This window comes from Cupressus sempervirens, chromosome 8 (genome assembly GCF_028749045.1).
Source record: "Cupressus sempervirens isolate cs-2001-9-10 chromosome 8, ASM2874904v1, whole genome shotgun sequence".
NCBI classification, from domain to species: Eukaryota; Viridiplantae; Streptophyta; class Pinopsida; order Cupressales; family Cupressaceae; genus Cupressus; species Cupressus sempervirens.
In genome coordinates, this window is record NC_143125.1 from 384,467,804 (window position 1) to 384,481,142 (window position 13,339).

Genomic DNA, 13,339 nt, shown 5'->3' on the forward strand with positions numbered 1-13,339 from the left:
TGATAAAAAGCCAACATAAAATTTTAAAAATAATTATAAAACATGTCCAAAACTACATTATTAAGCTCAAAAATCTATTTCCATATGCAATCCACCTAAACAAGAAAATCATAAAGAGTTTGTGCACTAATACATTAGAGGTCAATTTGTGACGATAGGCAAATGTAATGTGTTTTTGGCTTTTTTTTTTTTCAATTATAGCTTGACGACGTCGCAATTGTGATGCTAATGGGATATAAGAGGGAAAAAAAAAAAAACGTTGTGTAATGCCCCGCCAAGGGATCCAAAGAATTAATCTATAATATCACTAAGTTTGCCAAACAATTTTTTTTCCACATGAAAGATAAACCATTTACAACTTATGCATAGTAACAGAAGCAATAACAATAGTACAAGTGAAAGTAAACATAACATACATAACAGGTTATATTCCTTAAAGATCCCTTAATGTTGAATCACATCTAAATTATCTATTCATTTAACATCACATCCTTAGCAATGATACATCCAATGTTCTTAAACAATATAAAAGTGTCTTTTTTGTAATTACATTTTAGTTTAGCTCAATCATCCACTGTACATGTTACAAGGTATGAAAAGCTTAAAAGAATATACATCCATGTAAATTAAGTACATCATCATACTAACTCTTAATCCATGATGCAATAACATAAATGAAACCACAAATCATACATGATACATAACCATCAATAATCATAATAGATAACCTTTTTGTTCCACAAACATAATTAACTAAGAGCATAGTTCCTCCCAACTGTTAATAGCATCATTAGACCATCATGGATCCTAGCCATCCCTCTGTGCATAACATTCCAAATCATCGAAGAGATCATTGGTATTAACATAGTAGGAATGTCACACCTAAACATAATACATCATATGCAGAAAGTAATCTAACATGCAAAGTAAAGCATACGATAACATCATCTAACATATGCAAATCACCAATGAAAGGATACATATCCACCATCATAATCCACGAACAAAAAATAGATGCCAACAAGAGAATGCATTAGCCACGGTGTCTACAGATGAATCTCAAATGATAAGAGTGATAAAGCACTACCACCTGACTACATGGAACCTAAATGGTCTACTCCCACTGCACTGAGGAGATAATCTCAAGTCCCAAATGGGATATCAAATCACATAAAAACAAGATAACAAATCACTAGTACTCTCTAAGTCCAAGAATCCTAAAAGTATGTTAACTCAAGGTTCCAATCACAAACCGACATCTACTTCCCAGAGGCACACAAAGACATGTAGGAAACCTACTATGCAAGTGAGAAAGTGTCATCACATATATCATGTAGAAGTTACCCTGGCAATTAGCTTACAACTCCATGGGTCCCTACTAATCCTTATGTGGCCATTAGTATCCTCTCATACTGACAAGGCATACTATGGAATGCAAAGTCACAACCAAGCATTCTCTCTACTCCCGTCCTAGTTTGTACAAGCACTCGAGGCATGGGCAAGAAAAAAACAATTATCTTTTTAGGTTCATTTAATCCCCATTTAATGTAAATGTTATCACTGATTAAAACAACTTACAATGAGTTACCTTGGCAGCCACTTAGGGCCCTGACCCCCATTGCAAGCCACTTCCTAACACTACAAGTAGATAACCTACCCTAAGCTCATAGAATCATAAAATCACCCCAGTCCTATACAAGTGACTAAAAAGAAATACCAAAAGATAATCCATAATAAGAATCATCAAATATCCACAATAAAAGCATCAAATCTCCATGAGCATCTAAAAAGCATCCATAAATAATCATGACTACAACAGTTCTCTATTTTCAACTGAAGGTATCATTGATAATCAAAAGTATCCATTGGTTCTCAATAACCAAAATATATCTCAAAATCATACTGATCGAAGACCCCAAAATGGTTGAGTCAAAACATGTCACAACATGACATCACCAAGAAATAAATCAACATTTCAGCCCCATCATGGCAATTGGAAAGTAATCCAAGGATAATTGATCGATGACTCAAAAATATGGTTAAGTCAAGTGTCTCAGATACATATGACTCAGCTTCACTCAAGAAGACTGATGAGCAATAATAATCAGTAAATACAAACATCTCATAGAGCATACCATCACATTGCCATGGTTGGGTTTATAAAGATCGAGACCAAATAAGATCAACATGCCATCACATCTCATAACCCTCGAGCCTCTGGTAACAACCTAAGACTAGTCAACACTAGTCAACCCAAAAACCCAAAACAAGAAGCATAGAGAAAACACAATGCAAACATATGTTTTGGTTTACTAAAATCACATAGTTGAATTAAGTATGGAAGTTTTAGTTTCTATTTGCAAGTATACTTCAAGTGTCTAAGTTTAATTATTTGATCTACAAGTCAACTCGTTTATTCCCTCGATAACATTATCCTTCCATTATTAAAATAATATTCTAAGAATAACTTAAGGATAAATATCTACTCATTAAATCATTTGACATTTAATAAAATTATTCACTTTATTTTGCTAAGATCAATGTTCTAATCGAATAACACTTCCTTAATGTTATTTCAACTTTTCAACGTAAACAAATGATCATTATTCGTTTAAATATAAGAAAGCCAATTATCAATCTTCAAATAAGAAGATTATAACTTTATTTAACTCAATCAATTAACATAGGTACACAATCCCTAACCTTTTAACATTCTAATAGTTCTCAATTAAATATTACTAAGTCTCACTATTAAAATATCTAAGGTCATTATTCAAGTCAATAGAATAAGACTTATCAACTTTGATGTAAATACTTAACAACTCTTTGTTAAAATAATCATATTAGCATATCAATAAAAAATTTATTCCATAACTTAATTATTAATTAAATTAATCAACTCTAATTAATTAATTTAATTAATAATTACATATCCATATCAACAACCCAATAATAACTAGTCATAATTTGTAAGTTAAAGGCCAACCATAATCCAATTCTTTAATATAAATAACAAGTTATATCTTATTAATAAATCTATATAATGACCACATTCGTCATTCTTTCAAAGAATACTAACATTTCCTTAACAAACCCGTATTACCGATAATCATTTCAATTAAGACTCTACCGCACAACTTCATTATTAATAAAATAGTTATATTATCAACTCAATGAATATCAATTAAAAATCAACTATACTCCAAATCCAAAAATTAATATCTTTTACAAAACTTCAATCATTAAATAATTTCTACTAGATTAACTCTAATCAGATTTATTGATAACTATTTAAACCATTTATACTATTATTTATTAATAGTTTGTTAGACCTAACAAACATTAATAAATAATAAACTCATCAAAACTATTATTAATCAATCTAGAGAACCTTCCATAAACTTCATTAGTTAATATTTAACTAACTCTTAACACCATTAAGGTATATCATTAAGGTCTCTTAATTTAAATCAACACAATATAAATTACCATCTCTTAATTATTTAATACATATATTAAATAATATTTAATATACATTAAATAATTAATATTAAAAGTCAACCATTAGACTCAATTTTCTAATTGTTCTAACAATATTTTGTTTAGATAAACATTATTTGCAAACGTCCCCCTTTAAATTTAAATAGTAAATTTAAACATCTTTTCTTCATCATCCAAATTATTTAAATCTATATAGTTAGACTGTGATATTACAAAATAATGCATTACTATAAAAGGTGATCCTTTATTTCTAATCATTTATCAAATTATGATAATTATTAATTACTAATAACTTATTTACATACTTACATATATATATATATATATATATATATATATATATATATATATATATATATATATATATATATATATATATATATATATATATATATATATATATAAAAATAAATAAATAAATAAATAAATACGTACATAAATATATATAAAATTATTAATATTAATATTTTATAAAAAATGAAATATAAAATTGAATTATGAATCCGAACCATATAACATGTCATTATTGTTTTTAAGAAATTGAATACGATTTTAAAATCGCTGCACATCCTTATAAATATCGGCTCCCTCTTTTAAAGGGAAGCTGTGCGGCTTAGCCGTGTGGCCTGCAACTGTCGCAGGGCCTACAACGATAGTTGCAATACCTGCGACAATAGGCACAGTTGCCGATGCACTCATAAGCATGGGTGGGGTGGGTAAAATCCCCCCCCAAGTTTTGATTACAATGTTATTTTTTTATAACGTTTTCAATAACATTTTTTTTAAAATCGCGATGTGATATATCATTCGTTCCTTCAATAATATGTGTGTGTGTGTGTGTGTGTGTGTGTGTGTGTGTGTATACATATGCAGAGATTTATTAAGCATAACATATATATATGCAGATCTGAATTAACATGTCCATATCTACAATTTTAAAGGCTTTCAATTTTAAGAAAACCATAAAATATTTGTTCTCCAAATTTACTCAATACATTTTCTACTGGATTTGACTATAAATTAAAAAACCCTTTTCAAATCTATTTAACAATTTGATTCTAATTTGAACCCAAACTCGATTTAGATATAATTTTCTCCTTAATTGGATTTAGGGTTTTCTATTGTTTTCTTCTCAACCAATTAACATACATATATAGATTCCAATTTCAAAATTGCAGATTCAATCACGGAGAATATTCAGACACATATAACAGACATGATGAAGACAGGAAGAGAAAGAGTGCAAATAAAATAAGCGAAAATCACAAGTGCACTTGGACACTGATGCTAATTTGCCATGCCTCAGAAGTCCATAGAAAATCCTTTCCTTCTCCAACATTTGCAATTCCTCCAAGATCCAAGCCAACCGAAATTCTCATGTGATGTGCTTGAAGAAGCATAAGAGCATGTAGAAACATATGAGCATGTAGAAGCATATGAGCTTCTCAATTGCATGTAAGCTTTGAAGCTTGTCCAAACACACTAGGAGGGCCTCCATTTAAAGGCCTCTAAGATGCATCTAGAATGTGTCTAAAAAGAACTAGAAGATAAGTATGACAACTAAGCATGAGTCTTCTCCAACCTTCTAGATGTGTCATAAGGTTGTAGATACCATGTGTTCAAATAATATGCTAACTCCTAAGTGTAGACAACTTGTGCATTCTTAGAGTGCAAACTCCTGTGTGAACAAATATTAAAATAATGCACAATAATTAATATAATATTTACTTTACTCTTTTCAATTTAATTTATTAATTTTTAAATCTCATGCACTAACTTTAATAACTCCACTTGTTTTATCTTAATATATTTATATTTTAATCACATGTACACATCATGCAATCTAGAATTTTTTAATAATTTTAATATCTTTTCCACTTTTAAATTCATTTTCGAAACTTAATTGATAAATATTTATTAACTTAAATAAATATTATCACATTCCAACTTTAAAATTATAACTTTTATCTTCAAATTTAATTATTTTATTTAATTAATTTCATAATTAATTAAATAAAATAAATCTTAAAATATCATATTAATTTTTCATTAAATTAAACCATTAATTAAATCTTTGAATTAGGCTTAATTAATAGAAAATACACCAAAGACTCATGAAATAAAATACGAAAAACTCACTATAGCAAAACACATACAAAATCAAACCAAAAGAGTTAATATCATAAATTACGTCATTTGATGCATTCAGAGGGTACTCAACTCAAATACTTGTACTAATTTTCAATTAGGACAAAATGGCTTAAAGGGTTGGGATTTGGACTTGAGAATTTATCTCCCCTCTCTTACCATTGAGATAACGTGATAGGGTATGCTCATCTTGGCAATTCAGGGAAGTTGATACTCGGTACCTGCAACCTGCATAAAAACTACGCATGTACAAGCACAATATATACTAAACTAAACAAGCAATGGTATGAAGTGGTGCATCGTAGATTCCAACTAGTAGGTGACTACGACTCCCTTCCTTAACCATATCAAAAATGCCATACATAAGAGCAAACACGCACACCATACACATGCAAGTATGGGGTAAGTATCCATAAGAAAAACACATATAATAATAAACCTGTAAGAATTTTCCTAAGAGAAAAATTCACCTAAGAACTAAGAACTCAAATACAAGCACAATTGTAGATAAAAAATGGAGAGAGTATGATCAGAATAATAATGTATTCAATAACTTGATGCTAGAGTACATTAAGAGTGCCTAAATATAAAGACCTCAGGAGAGCTTCTAGAATGCATAGAAGTTAGCACCATGAAGTGTCATACAACCAAGCACATGTCCACCAGATATGGATTATCTTCCATTAAGCACGGAAGTAAGTGCGGTGATGAGAGGATAAGTCTACAAGGGTGGGACACGCAAAATAGTGTTGTAGACACTATGTGCTCAAATAGAGTTGCATACTCCTGTGCTGTCAACATGACAACTCAAAAGGTGTGAAAACTCCTAAGTGTCTCATAAATAAAAATAATAAAATAATGCAATATAATTAAATAATGCATTAACTTAAGTAAACTTAAGTAAGTGTAAATAGTAAAGTACTTATTTACACCAACACCCCCCCTTAAGTGCAAGTTAGGGGAATGCCCTTAAGCTTATGATCTAGGATGAAGATGCATAATGGGTCCCAACTACTAGGCCATATTAGGTACCCAAGTACATAGTGAAGATGCAATCTTCCATAAAGCGGAGAAAGAGGGAAAACCTCATGGGAAAAACCCTCCCCCAAAAAGAGAGATAGAAGAGGATGCATCAATGGATGGAGTAATCAAGACCCCCCCATTAGAACATACATCCAATATATACATAAGAGAATGAGAGAAGGAAGAGAGACATAATAGGCTCCCCCCCCCCCCAAAAGAAGAATGCCAACAAGTGAAAGTTGCTCTGATGAAGAAGCTAGTCCATGAATGTAGAATAGTGTTCCTCCCCTTAGGAAGAAATAATGCCCAAGGTATAGTCCTGAAGATGTATGGTGGCCCTGAAACCTACTCAAGTATCCTTGTACTGATGCTGAAGTTCACCCCTTCCAACTATGCTAAAAAGAATGAATGCAGATATGTCAAAGATGTCTGTTGAACCTGTTCCACTGAACCATCTGTCTCCTCAACTGACAAAGAGACCTCCACTAATTGTTGTTCATAAGTATCCATAATCAAGCCAACCTATGAAGATTGATCATGCAGAGAATGGACATGAGGGTTAGAGTGATCCCTCACAACAACTGTAGAAGAATCATCCTCAATGAGAAGATGTAAGTCCTCAAGATTGTCTCCCAAGTCAAGTGAAGTTGGAGCTGGAAGACGAGATGTACAATGCTGAGATGGACCTTTCATTGTGGTAATGTAAGCACGTGGACTGGACTGATGTGACCTCTCACTACAATTGTCCATAGAACCCCATATGTCTAAACCTGTTGAAGCACTATCACTAGTGTCACTATCAGTTTCCACTATGTATGATGTGCAGAGAGGAGTAGAGGACATGCTCGGTGAACTTTTCTCAAAGTGAACATCTTTCTCCACAAAAAATTGATGTGTCTTAGGATCTAGAAGTTTGTATGCCTTCACACTTTCTTCATAACCAATGAAGGTACAAGGCCAATATGTCTATGCCTTGTGACCCTTGGAAGATTTGTTTTCCCATACAGGACAACCAAAGACTCTGAAGTGTGTCATAATAGGTTTTCTGCCGCACCATGCCTCAAAAGGAGTTTTTCCATCTAAGGCTGGATAAGGAGAACAATTAAGAATGTGAGTGGCACTGGAGATTACTTCAAATTCTAATGATGGATTGAGAGACTTGGCATGAATCATGCAACTTTCCATAGACTTAAGGGTTCTAATCCTCAATGCTGCAACATCTGTCTTGTGTAGACTGAATGCTGAAGGAGTCTGAAGATCAATTCCCTCATGTCTGCAAAAGTCCTTAAGTCTTCTGTTCACATCCATGTTTTCATTGTCCATTCAGAGTACTTTGATGGCCTTTTTGGATTTTTGTTCTACATTAGCCTTGAAGTCTAGAAATGCGTCCAAAACTTCATTCTTACTATGTAGAAAGTAGACCCAAGTGAACCTTGAAAAGTCATCAACAAAAGTGAGTATGTAGTGACCCTGGATGAATGCAAAAGGACCTGCTAATACCATGTGAACCATTTGAAGAACACTTGTTTCTCTAGAAGACTTCCCTCTTTGTAACTTCCCCTTTGGATGCATATCTAATGAATTTGATGAACATTTACCCTTAGAAAAGTTGATTTGAGGTAGACCTTTGACCATTTGGTATGTGCAAAGTTGCTGAAGATAGTGGTAGTCAAGGTGACTAAACCGCTATGCCATAAGTTGATGTTTGAATTGGAGTGAGTTAACAAGGCTTGAAAAGAACTCTTAGGCACAAAATGGGAGAAGGAATAAAGCCTCTTGTCATCATTGACTTTCCCCATTGCTACCGTTGAATCATGTTTTAGACTTCGCACCATCACTGAATCTGGAAGGAACTCAACCTTATGACCATCTCCAAGGTTAGTGATTTGGTAAAATGATAGTAGATTGGAGCTTAGATTTGGAACATAGAGAACATCTTTGAATTCCCCATATTCCATTTGACCATGTCCTTTCCCTTCAACTTCCATCTTAGCATCATCTCCCATGAAGATGTGTGGTACCTTTGATTGCTTCAATGAAGAAAATTCTTGCTTTGAAGAACCCATGTGGTAGGAGGCACCTGAGTCAAGTATCCATTCCAAAGAAGAATTTGTGTTGGCCATAAGTGCTTGACCTTTACCCTTTGAAGAGTGAGGATTAGAATCCTTGAAAGTACTTGGCACTTGAATCTTATTCTTCTTGAGTAGATTTTCTAACTCATCGATTCTTTTTGTCTTGCAATGATGCTCGTCATGATTTTGCTTTTTATAGTATGCACAAAAGAGTTTGTCCTTCTTTTCATTAGTTCCTTTCTTGTTTGAAGAAGAACCTCCTTGTTGAGAGGAGTCATGTTGTGTCTCAGATTGTGTTTTTTGCTTCCACTGCTACTTCTTGTTGTTGCTTTTTCCCCCTTGACTAGATTTATGATCATCACTAGCCACTAAGGCTTTGGTCTTAGATGACTTGAGAAGACCAAAATCCACCAAGTGAAATTGTTCAACAATCAACATGTTTGCAAATCCATCAAAAGAAGGCTTCTGGTAAGCAGATCCCATGGTCAACTTGTGAGTATTAAAACTCGAAACAAAGTTGGTGTACTCAGAAGGTAGCCGCTTCAAGATGTGATGTATCAACCTGTCATCCTTCATGGGATTTCCACAATCTTTCAGAAGTTCCCTATACTCATTGACTTTGATGATATAATCCTGAATTGTGTCATAATTTTTAGGATCCAAGAGAAGTAGATCATCCTCAATCTAAAATCTCTTTTCTTCATCCCTTTACCATACAACTGTTCAATTTTATCCCAAGCTTCCTTAGATTCTGAACAATTTTTAATGTGGAAGAGAAGATCGCTATGTACACAACTCCTAATAACACCTAAAGCTTGTTGGTCTAGATTTGTCCAATCAATGAGTTCTTTAGCATCAGTAGGTTTGGTAATTGTACCATCAACATAAATACTATATCCTTTTTCCATTAATCTACTCCATGCAATATCTTTCCATGTAGAATAGTTGCGTGAAGTTAAAGGAGGACATTTGAAACCCATGATGCAGAAATGAAAGAGCATAAAATAGAGACATAAGAACATAGTACACAACCCCCCTTTTCACTCAATCAAAAGACCCCCCCCAAAAAGATGATGTTGGCACTTTATAAGTAGTGCGTTTACAATGGGCCACTTGTCAAATGACCAAAGTGGACTTTCTAATTTTGCTTTTACAATTGCCTTATGAGGCTTAAATCTGTCACTTAAGTACTATAGCTTAGTTTTACAACAATTCTAAAAAAAATGAAAGCTTTACAATGCAAAAGAAGGCCTAATTCTGAAAGTGAGAAATTGGTCCACACAACTCTAGATTCTGACTTTAGATCTGGAAAGTATCTAAAAAAATATGCACTTTCAAAAAAAATAGAACCTAAAAAAGTGACTAGATGTGCCTGGACGGAGCTTTTGAAGTTGCAAAATGCAAGATTATGCAAGTACAGTCACGAAAAAATGCAATTTCTACAAAATTTGTGCACCAAAACTAGAAAACAACACCACCACTAGAAAATTTAGGAAATTCTACTTGATTTAAAAGAAAAATGCACCTAAATCAGAGTCTGGATGTCCAAGTTATGGGCTCACAAAGTCAGGTTGCCAAATTGAAAAGCAATTTGGAGAGGGATCTGGAGGAGAAACTGTGAGTCTAAATTTGATGGTCAAATGGTCATCACTACAGCTCTAAAATGTGTGAGAATGACATCCCGATGGGTATCAATTTTAACATCATAAAATGATGACGTCAACAAAAAGTTGGCGCCCTGGGCTGACGTGGCAGATTGAGTCATCGTCCATGCGTACTGTACAGACTCACACATGTCAAATTCTATATTGTCCACATGGAAAAAAGAATCTGGCTATCCATGGGTGACATGGCAATACCAGTGACGAGGGTTAAGGCAGTTGTACAGGAATACGTGGTAGCCTGGTAGATGCCTAATCGATGCTGACTTGGCAATCTACATGTGTGTCCATCGTGGTGGTGACAGGGCTTCCACCATGGTAGGAACAATAAAAGAGATCATTGAAATCTCACCACAGGGAAAATGCTATTGGCTCGCATGGAAAATGGGTTCGTGCCATGTGTTCGTGCCTGCGGAGTACTGCACAGGGGAGGTTCGCCAAGAAGGATGCCAGAAATGTCTGCTACTGCCGGTGATTGCTTTTTCGTCAACAAGAATTGAGCAGCGAGCGTCGGAGGTGTGGGAAGTTAATCCCACATTCGTGGGATGTTTGAACTTTGTGGTTTTTATATGACAGAGTCTGGACCAATTTAATGAAAAGTGGTCGCATGTTAGGCTTAGCTGGTCAGAGTTTAATGAGCCGACAAATGTTGTGGTCGGGCCGGTGGATCATCCTTCCAAATTTAGTAGGTGCAGTTCATGGTTTATATGATTCCTTGCAATAAAATAATATATATCCACCAAAATATAGATCCGAGATTTGATCGTCCAGGTCTGTAAACAATTTTTTCTGCTAATTTCAAAAATTAAAAATTCGAAAAATACCCAATTTTCTCAGCTGATTTCAAAAATTAAAAATTTGAAAAATACCCAATATGGGAAAATAAATTGCAAAGAGGAAATAATATTTAAATTTGAAAATAACAATTAAACAGATCCTAAATTAATCATACCCATATCGCAAATCGAGGCCTCTGGGTTTCGATTTGCAAATTTTTTTTGCCTCACGGTCAACTATGGGCCATGGTAGGCGTTCTTATAGTCAATTTTCACCAGTTCAGCATTTTAGACACAATGGAGAGGTTAGATCTAGTGCTGGATGCTTCCAATTTTTGCAGCACTCCAGATTCAGGCTGAGGTGATGAAGCAAGCAAGAGGTCTCGAACGGCTTGTGATGAGAAAATCTCTATGCTCTGATACCATGTAAGAATTTTCTTAAGGGAAAAATTCACCCAGGAAATAAGAACTCAAACACAAGCACAATTGTAGACAAAAAATGGAGAGAGTATGATCAGAATAACAATGTATTCAATAACTTGATGCTAGAGTACACTAGGAGTGCCTGAATATAAAGGCCTAAGGAGAGCTTCTAGAATGCATAGAAGTTAGCACCATGAAGTGTCATAAAACCAAGCACATGTCCACCAGATATAGATTATCCTCCATTAAGCACGAAAGTAAGTGCAGTAATGAGAGGATAAGTCTACAAGGGTGGGACACACAAAATAGTGTTGTAGACACCATGTGCTCAAATAGAGTTGCATACTCCTGTGTTGTCAACATGACAACTCAAAAGGTGTGCAAACTCCTAACTGTCTCATAAATAAAAATAATAAAATAATGCATTAACCTAAGTAAACTTAAGTAAGTGTAAATAGTAAAGTACTTATTTACACCAACAAAACCATCTAACTAATCATCTTCAATAACTGAAATCACCGAATAATCATCATGCAACCATGAAATATAAAGTACCAAATAATCTCATCATATATTAGCTGAATATGAAACAATATCTGATAATCTTAGAACAATGTTACTAATAATTATCAACATAAACTAGCCCTAAAAGAGCTCGACAATGACAGCAAAAATGCGACCTAGAGGTAGGCACTACATGTTGCTCATTTGTATATATAGATAGAGGATATTGAACCTATTTTGCTACCAAACACAATGTCAATGGATATACAGACAAAGGATATTGAACCCGTTCCAGACAGAGGATATTGAATGCTAACGAGATATACAGATAGAGGATATTGAACCCATTCCACTACCTGACGCAATGTCAATGGATGGATGGATGATTTAGGGAAAGTTTTAGTTGAGGCCATTTTCGGACTGAGTTGGCTTCGGCTTTGTTGGTGAAGGGGAGCAATGGAGCTACTAAAGAAGTAGACAGAGTGGAAAGCCTCCCAGGCCAACCCCCCATAGGTTTTGCTCAGTTTTGCTCTGTAGGTCTTTTATTATTTTGTGAGCATCCACACTTCCCTTATTTCATCTTTTGGCTTCTTTAAATGCCCTAGCAATCGACTTAGATTTGTATTTATTCTTTTCAAACACTTATCTTAGGTTAGACATCTCTGGTCAATTTGTACATCAATGTAGACTTGAAATTCTCTTGCAGCATTAGTGTTTAGTAGAATTGTTTTTTGGGTAGCATGGTGATGATAAGATGTCTAAAGATAAAGGTAAATATGTTGTTTTTTGTGAACACTTGATAGAAATGGAACAATCAAGCTTTAGAAAATGAATAATATCAAGGAAGGGCTATTAAAGGCAATTTTCTATCACACTGCAACTCCATAAACTTATGTCAAAGGAAATCTCAAATGAGATCTAAAAAATATTAGAGGAAAAAGCATCAATATAATGCCTAATTCACTAGATGATTAGGAATGTGATCTTTGCGATGCAAGATTAGAGTCTAGAGAGAACCACTTGTGAATTTTCAATTTAGTTGTCTATAGAATTGATTGTTCATATGGTTCCCTTAATATTGGAGAAACTATCCACTTTATTGCTCTCAGGAATAAAGAACATAGTGCTTACATTACACATGAATACATAAACTAATATACACTTTTAAGCATTGTTTCAATATAAAATACCACATTGATTTAGAAGAAACCAAGTTTCTCCATAAGGAAGA